Raw genomic sequence first — 17,003 nt, 5'->3', positions numbered from 1 at the left:
ACTGAGGCAGGAGAATTACTTGAACTCAGGAAGCAAAAGTTGCAGTGAGCTGAGATCACACCACGGCACTCCAGCCTGGGTGATGGAGCAAGACTCCCATCTCACCAAAAAAATAAAATAAAATAAATAAATAAAAATAAATTAAAAAATTAAAAAGAGCCAATATTCTGGGTAATTACACTGAAGTTCATCAAAATAGGCCTTGGCGGCCGAGTGTGGTGGCTCACGCCTGTAATCCCAGCACTTTGGGAGGCCGAGGCTGGCAGATCACGAGGTCAGGAGATTGAGACCATCCTGGCTAACACAGTGACACCCCGTCTCTACTAAAAAATACAAAAAATTAACCGGGTGTGGTGGCGGGCGCCTGTAGTCCCAGCTACTCTGGAGGCTGAGGCAGGAGAATGGTGTGAACTCGGGAGGCAGAGGTTGCAGTGAGCTGAGATCGCGCCACTGCACTCCAGCCTGGGCAACAGAGCGAGACCCTGTCTCAAAAAAAAAAAAGAAAAAGAAAAAGAAAAAAAAACAGGCCATCTCAGTAACCATAATCCAGGTCTACATTTGAGAGGTTCGGTAATGCAAAACAGCCAGTTGTAATATGTGTTTCCTGAGGGGTCAATAAATGTAACTTCTTTCTTCTCCAATTTATTATAAAGGATACAACTCAGAAATAGCCAAGTGGAAGAAATGTATCATACGTAGGAAGGGGGTGGAGTTTCCATGCGCTCTCCAAGTGTTTCACCCTCCCAGCACCTCGATGTGTTCACCAGCCCAGAGCATCAACCATGGTGCCCTCTTAATCTCTCTACACTCTTCCCACAGTTGTGCATCCAACGTTAACTTCTTTCCCATTAATCTCCAGCACCTGGTACAGATAGCAAGCATTCATTAAATATTTTAAAAATGAGTACATGGTAACAGCTGACATTTCTGCAACTATTATGGTTTATAAAGATCTTTCGTGTGAACTCAGGATTTTCTCCCCCAGATCTGGTCCTCTTTCATGGCTTCTTCTCCTAGCAAATGGCACCGACATCTATGCAGTCGCACAAACCAGAAAACAGAGTCACCAGACCCTCTCTTTCTGTTCCACACATCATATCCAGCCCATGACCAAGAGCATCTCTCAAATCTGTGCATTTCTCTCTCTCCTCCATGACTTCAGGCCAAGGGATGATTATGTTCTCACCTGGGCTGTTGCAGGAGCTTCCTGCCTGGTCCTCCCATCACAGTGAACCTATTTCCAGAGTCTTCTCTGTGCTGCAGACACCAGGTTCTGACCAGTTCACCTGCCTACTTAAAACCCGTAATGTTCACTCCTTTTGGGATAAAGCCCAAACTCCTTAACGCAGCCTGGCCTCTGCCTGTCTCCCTTGCCTCATCTTACCAGCAATCCTCTCTCCTTTATACTCTATAGCCACCCCAACCATGGAAGCTCCATTCCCCTTCCTACATACCTTGCCCTGTGCATTTCTGCCACTCGGCTACTCCTGAGTTGTATCCTTTATAATAAATTAGTAAAGCTTCTTTAAATTCTTCCTTCTTGTTGGGCTTCATCCTGCCTCCAGATCTTTGCATAAACGATTTCTTCCCCTCTTTGCCTCTTATACCTCAGGTGTTAACTCAGACGTCTCTCCCTCTACTGTGACCCCTGACCACCATCATTAGGTCAAATGCCCTCACATAGACTCTTGTGGCATCACCTACTTTTCCTTAATGGCCCAGTTGCAGTTTTATTTTTGCTTTGGTTTTATTTGATTAGTGTCTGTTTCTTGGCTAGTCTGTGGGCTTGCTGTCTGGTTTTGTTTACCTCTGCAGCCCTTCCAATCCCTGGTCAGGGACAGCGCATAACGTGTTTTCAATAAACACATGTTGAATTAATCCATTCACATTTCACTCAGGTTATTGTGAGCTCCCTCAGGGCAAGACCCCTGCCTTAATTCTGTCTCCCCTATCGCCAGGCAGTGAGCGCAGGGCTGGGGCTGGGGAGGTGTGTAATTAGCATTCTGTGAGGGATAGATGACCACATGGCTGATGGATGGGAGTGCTTGTAGAAACAACCTGTCAGGGAATGAGGCAAGCAGGCCAGGAAATGTGAAAGAGCTGCAGAAAGATGTGGTCTAAGGTGGCTGCAGCCATGGCCTGATTGGGGAGGGAGGGTCTGGAGCATAAATCATAGATGGCACCGAGCAGTTGCACCCCCTTGAGTCAAGGGGGCCAGGGTCTTGTGTGTACATCCCAGATGGTCTTCGGGGATTGGGCTATCCGGCCAGCTGGACCCAAGATGCCAAGCTGGAAAATTATGGTCATCAGCTAAGTCTCCTCCTCTCTCCCATCCATCTGTGTCCTGTGACCTGAGGGGTCTCTTCCTGATCCACTCACTGTGTTGGTTTCCTAGGACTGCTGGAACTATCACAAACTGGGTGACTTCAAATAACAGAAATGTATGGTCTCACACCATACAGAAGATGGTCTCTGCCTCCATCTTCGCATGGCCTTCTTCCTGTGTGTATCTGTGTTATTTCCCTCTTCTCACAAGTCTTCTTACACCAGATGCTGGATTACAGCCCACGACAATCCAATATGATCCATCTTAACTTGATCACACCTTCAAAAAAACACCCTATTTCACACTCATAGATAGTGGAGGTTAGGACTCGCATAGATCTAGAGACTGGAGGACATAGTTCAACCCACAACAGCTACTAACCTGGAGTGCTACAGTTGCCTGTTTTGAACCCAAGTCTCTTCTGCTCTTCTGTGTCTGAATATATTTTACTTTCCATTGGTGATATTTTAGAATTTATTTGATGGCAACGTAGTATAAATCTGGTTCTTTTTCTCTGACCTACTTTTATATGCCCCACTCATAGTGAATGTCATTTTGCATCCTGGAACCTGCCAGTGTCCTGGAAGCCAGTTTGTTTTGATCCATGTTCAGCCGATCATGCAAGCAGGATTCCGTCGTGAACATGATTTCCGTTGATGGGAGGCCTGGCTGTTTGTCATGCAGGCATGGTTTTGCTGGGCAGACTGTTTTCTTCTGTTGAATGAGGTGACTTGCATGGCCATGATCACCACTGAGATAGTACTGAAGCACTGCAGGCCAGCCCAGGGCTCCTGAGTAGATGAAATCGCTCAGATTGGATTTTTAATAATAAATGAGTCACATGTCATTTAAGCTTTCAGTGAATTTTTGTTGAGTCCATACTCAGTCTCAGGTTCTGTGTTGGGTTCTAAGGACATAAAAATGAACTAGATTTAGCCTCTCCCCTCAAGGAACTCAGGCTGTATTAGAGAAGACAGGCAATTACAACCAGTGGGATCAGTACTTCAAGAAAGCTGCACCAGTCAGCATTCTTAGCTGTGTACGGCATATAGGTTTAAGCGGAAGGAGAAGATAACTAGGCTTAGTGCTGCACAGCCAAAGACAACAGGGCCAGAGACAATGCAGCTAGGCAAAACGCCCAACTATGTCACAGGAATTTTTAGTGGAAACAACACTACCTGTAACTTGGCACCTATGTGAGGTTCTGGATATTAGAAACTCCCCCATGGACAGCCCTGAAATACCCAGACACCTCTGTCACAGCTCCTTTCCAGATGATTCTATCCACCTGCATGCAGTCATCAATGCCTATCCAACTGCATGCAGTCATCAATCCACTTCCATATCTGACTGGAGAACTTTCGTGATGGAACTCAGGTCACACATGAAACCCAAGCTATAGAGGATCCTAGGAAATGCCTTTATAGTTTTCCAGCTTCTACAACAGGAAGTCTGTCTAGAAGTGATTGGGCAAGTAAGTAATTGTATCTGCTATTTGGGAAAAATATATGCACCAGTGAGTTGGGCCAGATCACGGAGAGTTTGCTTGGATACAAAGATTGGTCAGAATGGTGATTCAGACCAGGGTTCAAGGCTGCTTCCACTTTGGTTCACTGCTGAGAGAGCAAATAAGCTGGTAGAGGTAGAGATACAAGTATGAAGGTAGCTGCCTGATGTCACCCTGCCTCCTCATACAGGTGCACTTGGAGCCAAACGGTCAAAGCAGAGCAACAAATCCACCAGGGCAGGGGAGCCCATGCTGCCCACTGGCAACCCTTTGTTCTGCTGGGCTGAGGGGAGGGTCCGCATCAGCACTGCTGGCATGAAGTGGATTTCTTGTTTTGCCAGTGTCAACTTCTGTGCCCCCCTCTCTCTGCATCATCAAGCCTATTGTAATGTGGCCTTGACCCACCACAGCCACAGAAATATTTGAGTGATCAATATCAATATTCAATTGTGATTGTATCCCAATATTACTGGCTAAAAGTGAAGTTGGAGGAAGGATAATGTCTATGTTAAAGCTTCTGGGATTTTTTCCTTTTATATCCTTTTTTCTTATATATATATGATATAGAACTAGAAACAGAATTTACCTTTGGTAACAAGTTGATCAATTATTTGGCACAAATATTTTAAGAGACATTTTGACTACTCAGTAGTAAATCCAAAATCTTATTCTGATATGAAGGAGGTCTAAAGGTAAATTCAAAATCTTATTCTGATATGAAGGAGGTCTAAGCAATGAGATGCTAATTTGTTCTGAATTAAAATGTAAGAGTTGACTGAGAGGCATATCCTAAACTATAGAGACAGAGGGAAACTAGTTTTCCACCTCACCAGGCATCAGATAAGAAGGTGGAATGCCCTGACTCCAGGTAGGGACACATTCTTGGTGATAGATTAGAAGCTAGAGAAAGAGGTTCTACCAGGGACCCTTCTCTTCCAAGGAAGTATGTTAACTTTAAATTCTAAGGACAAGAATATAGTGGCTAACTTAAAATATTTTCCCTATCTCTGCATTATGATTTCTTTCCTGTTATCCCAGGATTTTAGTAGAATTTTGTAGAATTTTCTTACCATGATTTGGGAATTATGGGAAACGCTCTTATCTATACTTGATGAAGTTAGATTGAGGAAAGGGAAAATCATCACAGATTCAAGAAATACTACTTGCAAACCACACACAAAAAAAGACATACTATGAATCTCAAACAGGACAAATACAAAGAAAACCACATCTAAGTACATTGTCATAAAACTTCTGCAAACCAAAAATAAAGATAAACTGTTTAAAGCAGCCTGAGAAAAACATGTATTACTTTCAAAGGAGCAATAATAAGACTGATGGCTGACTTTTCATCAGAAACAATAGAAGTCCAGGGGCCGGGCGTGGTGGCTCACGCCTGTAATCCCAGCACTTTGGGAGGCAAGGCGGGCGGATCACAAGGTCAGGAGATCGAAACCATCCTGGCTAACATGGTGAAACCCCGTCTCTACTAAAAATACAAAAAAATTAGCTGGGCATGGTGGTGGGCACCTGTAGTCCCAGCTACTCGGGAGGCTGAGGCAGGAGAATGGCGTGAACCCGGGAGGCGGAGCTTGCAGTGAGCTGAGATCTCAACACTGCACTCCAGCCCGGGCAACAGAGCGAGACTCCGTCTCAAAAAACAAACAAACAAACAAACAAAAAACAATAGAAATGAAGAAATAAATTATAATATATTCATACAATAGTATATTCAAAACATATATACATATACAAGAGTTTCCTAGAAACATTGTTCCTAAGAGCCAGAAGCTTCATATCCAAATGTCTATTCACATTCAAACATGGAGCACTCTACAGCAATACAAATTAATGAAATAGACATGCACTCCCATCCAAAATAGGCTAATAAATACTGAATTTACCCTCCTGTCTACAATCATAAACAAAAAAGGGGCAAAATCCATTAAATGAAGGCTTTCAAGGCATTGCACGTCAGGCAATGACTGTGACTCCTAAGAAATAGGAAACGGATGTGGTGAGCCCCACAGTACTCCACTTACTGCCTGGAGAGAGTTTCCACACCACAGGCTGGGAGAGGGAGCTCAGGGGAACCCCAGAAGTCTCCCTGAGTTGAGGCGATGGAGTTAGGATCTGAGGAGGGCTTGTAAGCTGGAATCCACAGGGCAGGGTGCCACAGAGCCAAAGTTGCCTAGAGAGAGAACTGGAGAGAGAATTGGAAGATTTTCACAGGGCCTCCTTCAGTCTTCAGCTGAGTTTGGATGACTGGGTGCATTTGAATCCTGACTCGGCCACTTTCAGTCAATGAATACAACTGTTTGGACCACATACTCTGTCCCATACTCTGAGTAGGGATGTGGGAAACCGGAGCTGAGGCAGATCGGCTCCTGCCCTTAAGGGGCTCCCAGTCTATCTGGGAAGAGAATCTACGTGCCCCTAACAGGCACACACTGCCCAGGTGGTCTAAACTGAGAGCCAGAGAAATGGTTCAGAGGCAGGTGGGAAGAAAAAAGATGATTGGCTGCTCCAACCTGCACCAGGTGGGTACAGGGGCACAGTGATTCATGGGAGATAAACCAGGGGCTGGTCTGTAAGGTGATCCCAGCGTGGGGCCTGAGGCTGGACCAGAAACTGGCATTCCTGTGACAGGGCAGAGAACCTGGGCCAGGAAACAAGAGCTGGTACAGCCTTCATTTTATAAGAACTTCCAACAGCAAAAGGTTAGACATTAAGTACATAATTTCTTTTTCTTTCTTTCTTTTTTTTTTTTTTTTTTTTTGAGATGGAGTCTTGCTCTGTCATCCAGGCTGGAGTGCAGTGGCGTGATCTCAGCTCACTGCAAGCCCCGCCTCCCAGGTTCACGCCATTCTCCTGCCTCAGCCTCCCGAGTAGCTGGGACTACAGGTGCCCACCACCATGCCCGGCTAATTTTTTTGTATTTTTAGTAGAAATGGGGTTTCACCATGTTAGCCAGGATGGTCTCGATCTCCTGACCTCGTGATTTGCCCGCCTTGGCCTCCCAAAGTGCTGGGATTATAGGCGTGAGTCACCACGCCTGGCTTAAGTACATAATTTTGTTTGAGGAGAAGAGAAGAATGGCAGGGGAGGAGAGGGATGAAAAGGAATCCATCAGTTAGCAATAAGCAGGAGCTTGGATAGACCAATGATGGTGCCACGCTGTGAACTCAGGAGTAGGATTAGCTCAGCCCTCTGCACCAGCTCTCCCTCTGATCTTTGAGTGATCTTAGAAGTTCCTACTCCTTCTAGGTCTCAGTTTCCTCATCTGACCCTGAAGATGCTCTTTAAGCTCTGTTTGTTCTGAAAGAGGTTTCACTAGTTGAGCTTGTGGGCCCCAGTTTCCCTTGCCTACGAAGGGGACAATAATTCCTGCCCGTCTTTGGGAGAGCCTTCCATTTAAGAGATTGTTCTTTTCTTCAGCCACTACTGAGAGATGAGAAAGCCCCTGGCTGCAGATGCTGCAGGTACCTTCACCTCAACATGCCCTCCCAAACTGAGGGCTGCCCTCTCCATCTGGCCTCAGGAGTTGTTACAGGGTAGCAACTGGGTTTAGGCTTCAGGCCAAAGATGGACTTTGGAGTTTGGGGATGCACAGGTGGTGGTTCCTAGGAGCTCTACACTTTGGAGTTTCAATCCAGGCTCCACCACTTCCTAGCTGGGTGGCCCTAGGCTCTTCAAGCTTCCTTTTCCACATCTGTATGAGGAGATTGCCAGTAGTAAATGAAATAAACACAGGAAAGCACCAAAAATAGGCATAGCTGATATCCAGACTCAGCCCAGGCTGAGGCCCCTCCCTCCCTCCTGCCCACACTTGAGGCTTCACCATCCTGACCTTGGCTCAGGACACCTGCATTGATGCCTATGTCGGCTGTGGGAGGCCTGGAAACACTCATGCTGGGAAACTCACCAGACCTATCCCCCTCTCTGCTCTTCCCCTCCCAACCACACAACATTCCATCCCATCCACCCTGCCTCACCCCAGCTTACAAGCCCAGTCCTGGCCAACATCAACTTGTCCAACACCCTGAACTGAGAGCTGAGCCAGGCCTTGTGGACAGGCAGAGGCTCCCGGGAGCTCTACATGAGGCACTTCCCCTTCGAGGCCCTGCATTTCTACCTGACCTGAGCCCTGCCACTGCTGCAGTGCAGAGAGACTGCTGTGGGGGCAGTCTGCTGAGAGGTTTTGTGGCTGCCAGCCTCAACTGTGCCTGCCTGTCAGGTGCGTTCTCCCCAAGGTCTGCGCAAGCAGCCCGGCTCCTTCATTCATTCTCCATGCACTCACCCATCTATTCACTCATCAATGCATTGACTCACCCAATCCAGTCACTCTTCAATGTCTTGATTCATTCACTCAGTCATTCTGGCACTTATTCATTCAATGGCCCATCCATTCATTCACCAATTCACTTACTAATTCAATCATTAGCTCGTTTCTCCTTTAACTGTTATTCATCTGCCCATTCATCCATTCACATACTCCTTCATTCACTAAGCAAGCATTTAGAAAGGCTTTCTATGAGCCAGGAATCAGACACTCTCTGAAAGGTTCTGCGTCCGGAGACAGATGCATTCTCAAACAAGAACAATTAAGGAACTCAGAGGAGGCTGACTGGGGGCAGGTGTGCTTCTTGTTCCTATGATAGTTGTTCCCCAGACCTCAGGTGCAGAGGGCTGAGATAATTCTACTCCTGAGTTCACAGCGTGGAACCATCATTGGTCCATCCAGGGTCCTGCTCAAGGTTTTTTTACGAGTTCCTTTTCATCCACCTTCTCCCCTGCCATTCTTCTCTTCTCCTCAAAAGAAATTATGTACTTAATGTGTAGTATTTTGCCGATGGGAGTTCTTATAAAATGAATGCTGTAATTCTGAATCCCTGTATTTTAGTTTAGGTAAATTGTAGTGTATGATAGATCTCATTCTCTTTCTCCCTTTCTTCACTCAGCTGTATGTTTTTAGGATTCATGCTGCTATAGGTATGTCTATGCATTATTTCTACCTGCTAGTAATACCCTGTGGTGTGCATACACCCCCTTTTGCCCATCAACATGCTGTACATTCCGTCGGCATCCTCATTCCTGTGCCCTTTGATCCTGTGGGAAGATTTCCCTGGGCTATATACCCAGGAGCGGCACTGCTGGTCTAGGGAATCTGGACACTTTGAGTACTGCCATGTTGCTGTCCAGAAGCACAGCATCAGTCTACATTCCCATGGCCCTGTGTGAAAGTGTCCATTTCCCGGATCCCTCCCAACAATCGACATCATTTGGCTCTTTGATTTCTGCCGCTCTAACAGGTGTAAAAGATCTTCTTGTTTTCATCTCTGCTTCTCTGATAATCAACGAGTTTGAGCATCTCTTCCATAAATAGCGTATTCTGGGCTTTTCCTATTGGGGTTGCTGTCCTCTTCTTGCTGACTTGCGGGGATTTCTCATCTATTCCAGATATTAGCCTCTTGCCAATTTTGAACATTGCAAATATCATCTCTCCTTCTAGCAGCTCTCTATTAACTTTACCCTTGACATATGTCACTGAACAGAAATCCACAATTTCAATGGAATTGAATTCACAAATGGTTTTTCTTATGATTTGTCCTCCATGCACACAAAGATGTTCTGTGTTTTCTTCTGTTGACCTGGCACTCCTACCTTTCATGTTTAGTCTATAATCTGCCTGGCATCCACCTGTGTATGTGATGGTAAGCAGGGATCCAGTCTTCTATTTCTGCATATTACGAGTGAGTTTTCCCAACAATCCATCCTTTCTCCTAGTAGTGGGAGTCCCATTTTTATTGGGTAGTATTGTAAAATTCCTTGTTGTACATATGCTCCCCTCTGAGCTCTCTACTCTGTTCCATTAACCCTTTCGTCTGTCTGGCACCAAAATCACGTTTTTTTCCTACTCTTGTGATGGATTACAATATCACTTTTGGCTGGGTACAGTGGCTCACACATGTAATCCCAATACTTTGGGAGGCTGAGGTGGGAAGACTACTTGAGCCCAGGTGTTTGAGATCAGCCTAGACAACATAGTGAGACCTTGTTTCTATTTTTTTTAATTATAATATCACTCAAAAATCACATTCTTCCTTACTTTCACTTTTCACATTTATCTTGCTATTCACAGATTTTTATTTTTTCATATATATTTAATAGGAGTTTATTGTGTTGCTCAAGAAACCAGTAGGAATTTGTATAGGGATTGTATTCAATATCTAAATTACTTTTAGGAGAATTAACTTGTAATAATATCAAGTCATTTCATCCGGAGCATAGAATCCTTCTCCATTATTCAAATAATCTCCTTTTTTCTTTTTTTTTTCTTTTTTTCTTTTTTTTTTTTTTTTTGAGATGGAGTCTTGCTCTGTCACCCGGGCTGGAGTGCAGTGGCCAGATCTCAGCTCACTGCAAGCTTCACCTCCCAGGTTTATGCCATTCTCCTGCCTCAGCCTCCCGAGTAGCTGGGACTACAGGCGCCCGCCACCTCGCCCGGCTAGTTTTTTGTATTTTTTAGTAGAGACGGGGTTTCACCATGTTAGCCAGGATGGTCTCGATCTCCTGACCTCGTGATCCGGCCGTCTCGGCCTCCCAAAGTGCTGGGATTACAGGCTTGAGCCACCGCGCCCGGCCATAATCTCCTTTTTTCTTATCAGATGTCTAGATTTTGTCCCAAAGATAGCATTTTAATTCTTAGACAGATAAATTTCTAAGATGCTTTATCATTTTTATTGCTTTTGTGAGTGGCATACTATTTTTGAGTTATATTTTCCAATTGGTTCTGGTTGTTGTAGAGAAATGGCATTAATTTTCATCTTATTTCCAGAAATATTGATAAACTCTCCTATTAGTTCTAATGGTTTGTCTATTGATTCTATTTGCTTCTAGATAGACAATTGTATCATCTGTGAAAAATGACACTCTAATAGATTCCTTCCAAAATTTACACCTATTTCTTTTCCTTTCATTAAAGCATTGGCCAGGACCTCTAGTACTAGGTGCAACAGGATTGGTGATAATGGGCATCCCTGTCTTATTTCTGTTCACAGAGGAAATACATCAAAATTCCTCCATTACTAAAATCTTAACTGGAGAGTTCTGGAATATTACCTCTTCCAAGTTAATTTCCCACATAATCCCAGTTCATTAAATTATTTTAAATCACAAATAGGTATCAATTTTATCAAATACTCTTTTCTATATCAATTGAAATAATCCTATGGTTTTCTCCATAAGTCTATTAATATTGCAAATTATATGAATAGGTTTTCTGAGGTGAAACCATCCTTGCATCCCTTGGAAAAAAAATTTCTATCTGATTATGATGCATTTTAAAATATTCATTTGTATCTGGTTAACTAACATTTTACATATAGGATTTTTGCATCTAAACTCCTACATGAAACGGAACTAACCTTATATTATCTTCTTTTGCGTTATCTGGTTTGAAAATCAAGAACATGTTAATGTCATAAAATGAACTGGAGAGCTTTGCTTTGTTTTCTGTAATAACTTATATAAACCAGACACTTACCATACTTTTAAAGTTTAGTGAACTTATCTATAAAGCTATCTGGAAAATGAGTTTTTTTGAGAGGCGGTATTTAACTGCCATTTCATTCCTTTAATATACATTGACCTACTCAAATTCTATATCCTGTGAATTTTATATTTTTCTAGAAATGTATTCATTTCATCCAAGTTTTTAAATTATAATTTTTAATGATACTCTTTTATTATGTTTTTAACCCCTCTGGCATCTGTAAATATTGTCTGTCTTTTGTTCTATACTTAGTATGTCTACATCTTTCTTTTTTTATGATCAGTCTTATCAGAGGTCAATCTTACTAATCTTTTAAAAGAATCAGCTTTTGATTTGGGGAATCTCTAATTGTTGCTGTTGATGTTCTCTGGGTTATTTATTTCTGCCCCATTTTAATTTTCCTCTTTTTGCTCTTTTGCTGTCTTTTGTCCAGCCTCTTAAGTTGAATGCTTAGTTCATTTTTAGTGTTCTGTTTCCCAATAAATGAATTTAAAGATACGTATTTCACCAGGTACTGTTTTGGCTATTCCATAAATGTTGATACTATATGTAGCAGAGATTTGTTTTTATGATCTAGTTCTAAGTATTTCATCATTTTCTTTATAGTTTTCTTTTTAACCCAAGAGTAGTTTAATAACATACTACATCACTTCCAGATATATGGACATTTTAACCATTCTTTTATTATTAATGTCTATTAATATCTATGTTTATTATATTATGGTAAGAAAACACTATGTCATGTTGATCCTTTGGAGTCTTTAGGCTTCTGTGGGGTCTCATAGATCAGTGGTCCCGAACCATTTTGGCACCAGGAATTGGTTTTGTGGAAGACAATTTTTCCATGGACCAGGAGTTGGGGATGGTTTCAGGATGATTCAAGTGCATTACATTTATTGTGCACTTTATTTCTATTATTATTACATTTAATATATAGTGAAATAATTATACAACTCACCAGAATGTAGAATCAGTGGGAGCCCTGAGCTTGTTTTCCTGCAACTGGACAGTTCCATCTAGGGGTGATAGGAGACAGTGACAGATCATCAGGCATTAGCTTCTCATAAGGAATGTGCAACTTAGATCCCTCACATGCCCAGTTCACAATAGGGTTTGCTTTCCTATGAGAATCTAATGCCACTGCTGATCCGACAGGAGACAGAGCTCAGGCGATAATGTGAGCAATGGGGAGAGGCTGTAAATACAGAGGAAGCTTCACTTGCTCACCTGCCACTCACCTCCTGCTGTATGGCCTGGTTCCTAACAGTATTCACTGCTGTCCATGGCCTGGGGGTTGCAGATCCCTGTAACAGATGGTCAATTTTTCAAATACTCTGTATGTGCAGAAAATTGTATATTCTCTGTTGTACGTAGGGGATGTGTATATACAGTCTTTGACTGTCCCATCATTATCCATTCCAACCAGCAGTGAATCCTGTTAGGAACTCTGGTGATAACCTGGTTCACTCTCCTTTTTAGGTGACCTGCATTTTCTCTCTGGAAGTTTTTGGCATTTTCTCTTTGCATTGGTAGTGTTAAATTTACGAAATAATGCATCTGGTTGGAAGTTTGTCCTTATCTCCCATGACTGACACTCTCAGATCCCTTTAAATTTTAGGTCTTTCAGTTTTTTAATATAGTACGTTTATGTCCACTCTTTCTACAAATATTTCCTCCAATTTGTTTATCCTTTCTTCTGGGATGTCTATTGCCTGGATGTTGGCATTTCTACTTCTATCCTCCACATCTCTTACATTTTTTCTCTTACACCTTCCATTTCTTGAATCATTTCCAACCGCCTTTGTCAAGAGTTTGTCCAGCTGATCCTCAAAGTTCACTATTTCTCTCTTCAGCTGAATCCTCCCTGCTCTTCTCATCTGTTCCCTTCTTTGTTCCAACCACAATCTTTTCATCCCTGATACTTCTACTTGGTTCTTTTTTGTTTGGCTTTTTGTTTTTGTTTTGTTTTGTTTTGAGATAGGATCTTGTTCTGTTGCCCAGGCTGGCATGCAGTGGCACAATCATAGCTCACTGCAGCCTTGACCTCCTGGGTTCAAGCAATCCTCCCACCTCAACCTCCCGAGGAGCTGGGACTACAGGTGTATACTACCACAGCCAGCTAATTTGGGTATCTTTTGGAGAGACAGGGTCTTGCTATGTTGCCCAGGCTGGTCTTAAATAGTTCTCTTTTAATGATTTCTTGTTCTTCCTTCATGTTGCTAATATCTTCCCTTATCTCTTTAGGGAAATTTAAAACATTTAATTTAAATTCTGGGCCCATCTGTTAAAGTCTGCCTGATTTGTGTGTGTTGTTTGGTTTTTTTTTTTTTTTAGACGGAGTCTCACTCTGTCGCCTAGGCTGGAGTGCAGTGGCACAATCTCGGCTCACTGCAAGCTCCGCCTCCCGGGTTCATGCCATTCTCCCGCCTCAGCCTCCTGAGTAGCTGGGACTATAGGCACCCACCACCACACCCGGCTAATATATATATATATATATATATATATATTTTGTATTTTTAGTAGAGACAGGGTTTCACCATGTTAGCCACGATGGTCTCGATCTCCTGACCTCATGACCCGCCCACCTCTGCCTCCCAAAGTGCTGGGATTACAGGCGTGAGCCACCGCGCCCGGCCTATTTTCTTTCTTTTAGTTATATTCTTTTGACCTGTGGGCCAATGTTTCCCTCAGGGCATTGTGACTCAAACTGATAATATGTGCCAGGGATGATCTGAAGGCAGCATCCTAATCTGTGCTGGGTCCTGACCAAACCAAGGACCAGATGCGAGGCCCAGGCACTCCACAGTCACAGCTGGACACTCCCTTCTGCTGGAGCCTCCTTTGACTAGAATGTCTAGAAGAGAAGCAGCCCTAGGCATCTCCCTGGATTGTGAGCCACCCGTCCTAGGGACTGGGGAGAGAAAGTGTTAGGGTGATGCCCACGGGGACCTGGCTGCCCCTCCTCACTGAATCAACTCACATCAGGAGTTTGTGCACAGGTGAAATGGGAGGCAGTGACTGTCCAAGGCAGCAGGGGGTAAGGCAAGCACTCCTTTCCAACCCAGTTCTTGCTTTTATCTCTCCCTGCTCCCAGCACACCCCAGGCTGCTGTGGAAAAATTAAGTGAGAAACTGAGAATGACAGTGAGAGAAATCTGTCACAGCTGACTGCATCTTCCTTCTAACCTCACAAGTACATCGTCTGCTCATTCCTGGGCATTGGCAAAGCTAAGTATGCGAGGAATTTAGTTTATAGTTTAATCTTAAAACAAAAATGAGGCCAGGCATGGTGGCTCACGCCTATAATCCCAGCACTTTGGGAAGCCGAGGAGGATGGATCATGAGGTCAGGAGATCGAGACCATCCTGGCTAACACACGGTGAAACCCCGTCTCTACTAAAAACACAAAAAAATTAGCTGGCTGTGGTGCCAGGCGCCTGTAGTCCCAGCTACTTGGGAGGCTGAGGGGAGACTGGCATGAATCCGGGAGGTAGAGCTTGCAGTGAGCCAAGATCACGCCACTGCACGCCAGAGCCTGGGCGACAGAGCAAGACTCTGTCTCCAAAATAAAAAAAAAGAGGCTGGGCGCAGTGGCTCACACCTGTAATCCCAGCACTTTGGGAGGCCGAGGTGGGGGGCAGATCACGAGGTCAGAAGATTGAGACCATCCTGGCTAACACGGTTAAATCCTATCTCTACTAACGGGCATGGTGGCGGGCACCTGTAGTCCCAGCTACTTTGGAGGCTGAGGCAGGAGAATGGCGTGAACCCAGGAGGCGGAGCTTGCAGTGAGCCGAGATCGCACCACTGCACTCCAGCCTGGGCGACAGAGCAAGACTCTGTATCAAAAAACAACAACAACAAATGATAATAGCCTCTTCCTGAAACTAACCCCCTTTTTGTGAGGGGACCAAAACTGCCTTTATAAAACTTTATAAAACTAACAAATTGTCCATAAGTTTAGGATTATGGCTTAGAAGTTATGAAGCCAAAGGTCACAAGATTTGTAACCTCCCCAATTGCTCCTATAGATAACACCACTGTTATAAAACCTAAGACTGGTATTTGAGATATTTTTCAGACCTTGCATTCTGAGCAACCAGATGTTACCACCCAGACCCGTAGCCTACATCGAGAAACTGACTCAACCAGTCCTGTGACCCCCACCCAGGAACTGACTTAGTGCAAGAAGACAGCTTCAACCCCCTGTGATTTCTTCTTCAACTCAACCAATCAGCATTCCCCATTTCCTAGTCCCCTGCCTGCTAAACTATCCTTAACAAACCCTAGCCTCCAAATTCTCAGGAAGGCAGATTTGAGAAACATCTCCTGTCCTTCCACTTGGCTGGCCCTGCAATTATTAACTCTTTCTTTGCTGCAGCACCTGCTGTTCTCAGTGCATTGTCCTTTCTGGGCAGGAGGCAAGAAGAACTCTTTGGGCTATAACACCATTGTCATTTCCTAGAATCCTGTGCATCCCAATCAGGTCTGTAGTTCTCCCAGGGGTGATTTAGGGATTGAGAGTGGCAGCCATCTTGGCAGGATGTTGCCACACCTCCCATTCTCACATCTGACCCACCAGTCTCCAAACTTGATGTTGTGCTTTGTTTCCTGTACGGACTCATCTTGGTATTCCCTCAGAGAACAATCTGGCTGTGCTGTCTATCAGACTTCATTCCCACACAGCTGCCCAGATGCAGGGCAGCCTCCCTCTCAGAACACCTTCTGCATCCTGAAGGCCTCCAGTGGGCTCATCCTCCCAGTTAATGGACAGGAAAACTAAGACCACGGAGGAATCCCAATGCTCATCCTGCCAGGATAGAAAGGAAAGCCCAGAGGAATTGCAAAGAGTGCTGAAGAGCAGGGATTCGCTGTGTGGGGACAGCTCTTCCTTTGTGTTTCAGGACAGGGAACCCAGGAGTGCAAACCTCAGTCAGGTAAGAGGCCTACCCTGACATCCTTCATCCTCCCACACCACCCATGCTGCCTCCTCCCCCGATTTCCCATGCCCCTTCCTTCATTCCCACCCCAACCCTGATTCTCCCTTCTCTCCCCAGGTGCAGTCCGGAGCCTGTCTTGAGCACAATGGCTGCTCTGCTCTGCCCCGGACCCTCACCACCTCCAGCGGGGTTCATCATCCCAGTTTATGAACAGAAGAACTAAGACTAGATGTGGGGGCTTAGCTCCTGCTCAGAGCAGACCTTCAACTCCTTCACCTCCCTGGACCTGGCACCCTCCCAAGAGACTGCAACCAAGGTTATGAAAATAGCATCTACTCACCATCTTCCCTCAGCACACCCCCAACCAACCCACTCCCTCAGTCCCACCCCTGTCTCAAGGAGACTGAGCCCCGAGAAGCACAGCTTCCTGTACCTCCTTACCTCCCAGCCTGCTTTCCTGCTCTATCTGCAATGTCCTCAAGTCCTTTCCCGTCCTCCTCATCCAAACTCCAAGACCTGCCTACACCTCACCCTCCTCCAGGAAGCCCCCTTCATGACCTGGGTTCACTGCCTGCCATGACCGCCCTCCCTCACCAGCACAGCACCAAGCCTTGCGATGCTCTCTAGTAGTTATTTCCTGCACAGTGAAGGGGTGAGGGAAGCATCATTTCTCCCT

This window comes from Rhinopithecus roxellana, chromosome 15, assembly GCF_007565055.1.
Source record: "Rhinopithecus roxellana isolate Shanxi Qingling chromosome 15, ASM756505v1, whole genome shotgun sequence".
Classification (NCBI taxonomy): Eukaryota; Metazoa; Chordata; class Mammalia; order Primates; family Cercopithecidae; genus Rhinopithecus; species Rhinopithecus roxellana.
Note: the sequence above shows the minus strand (reverse complement) of the source record.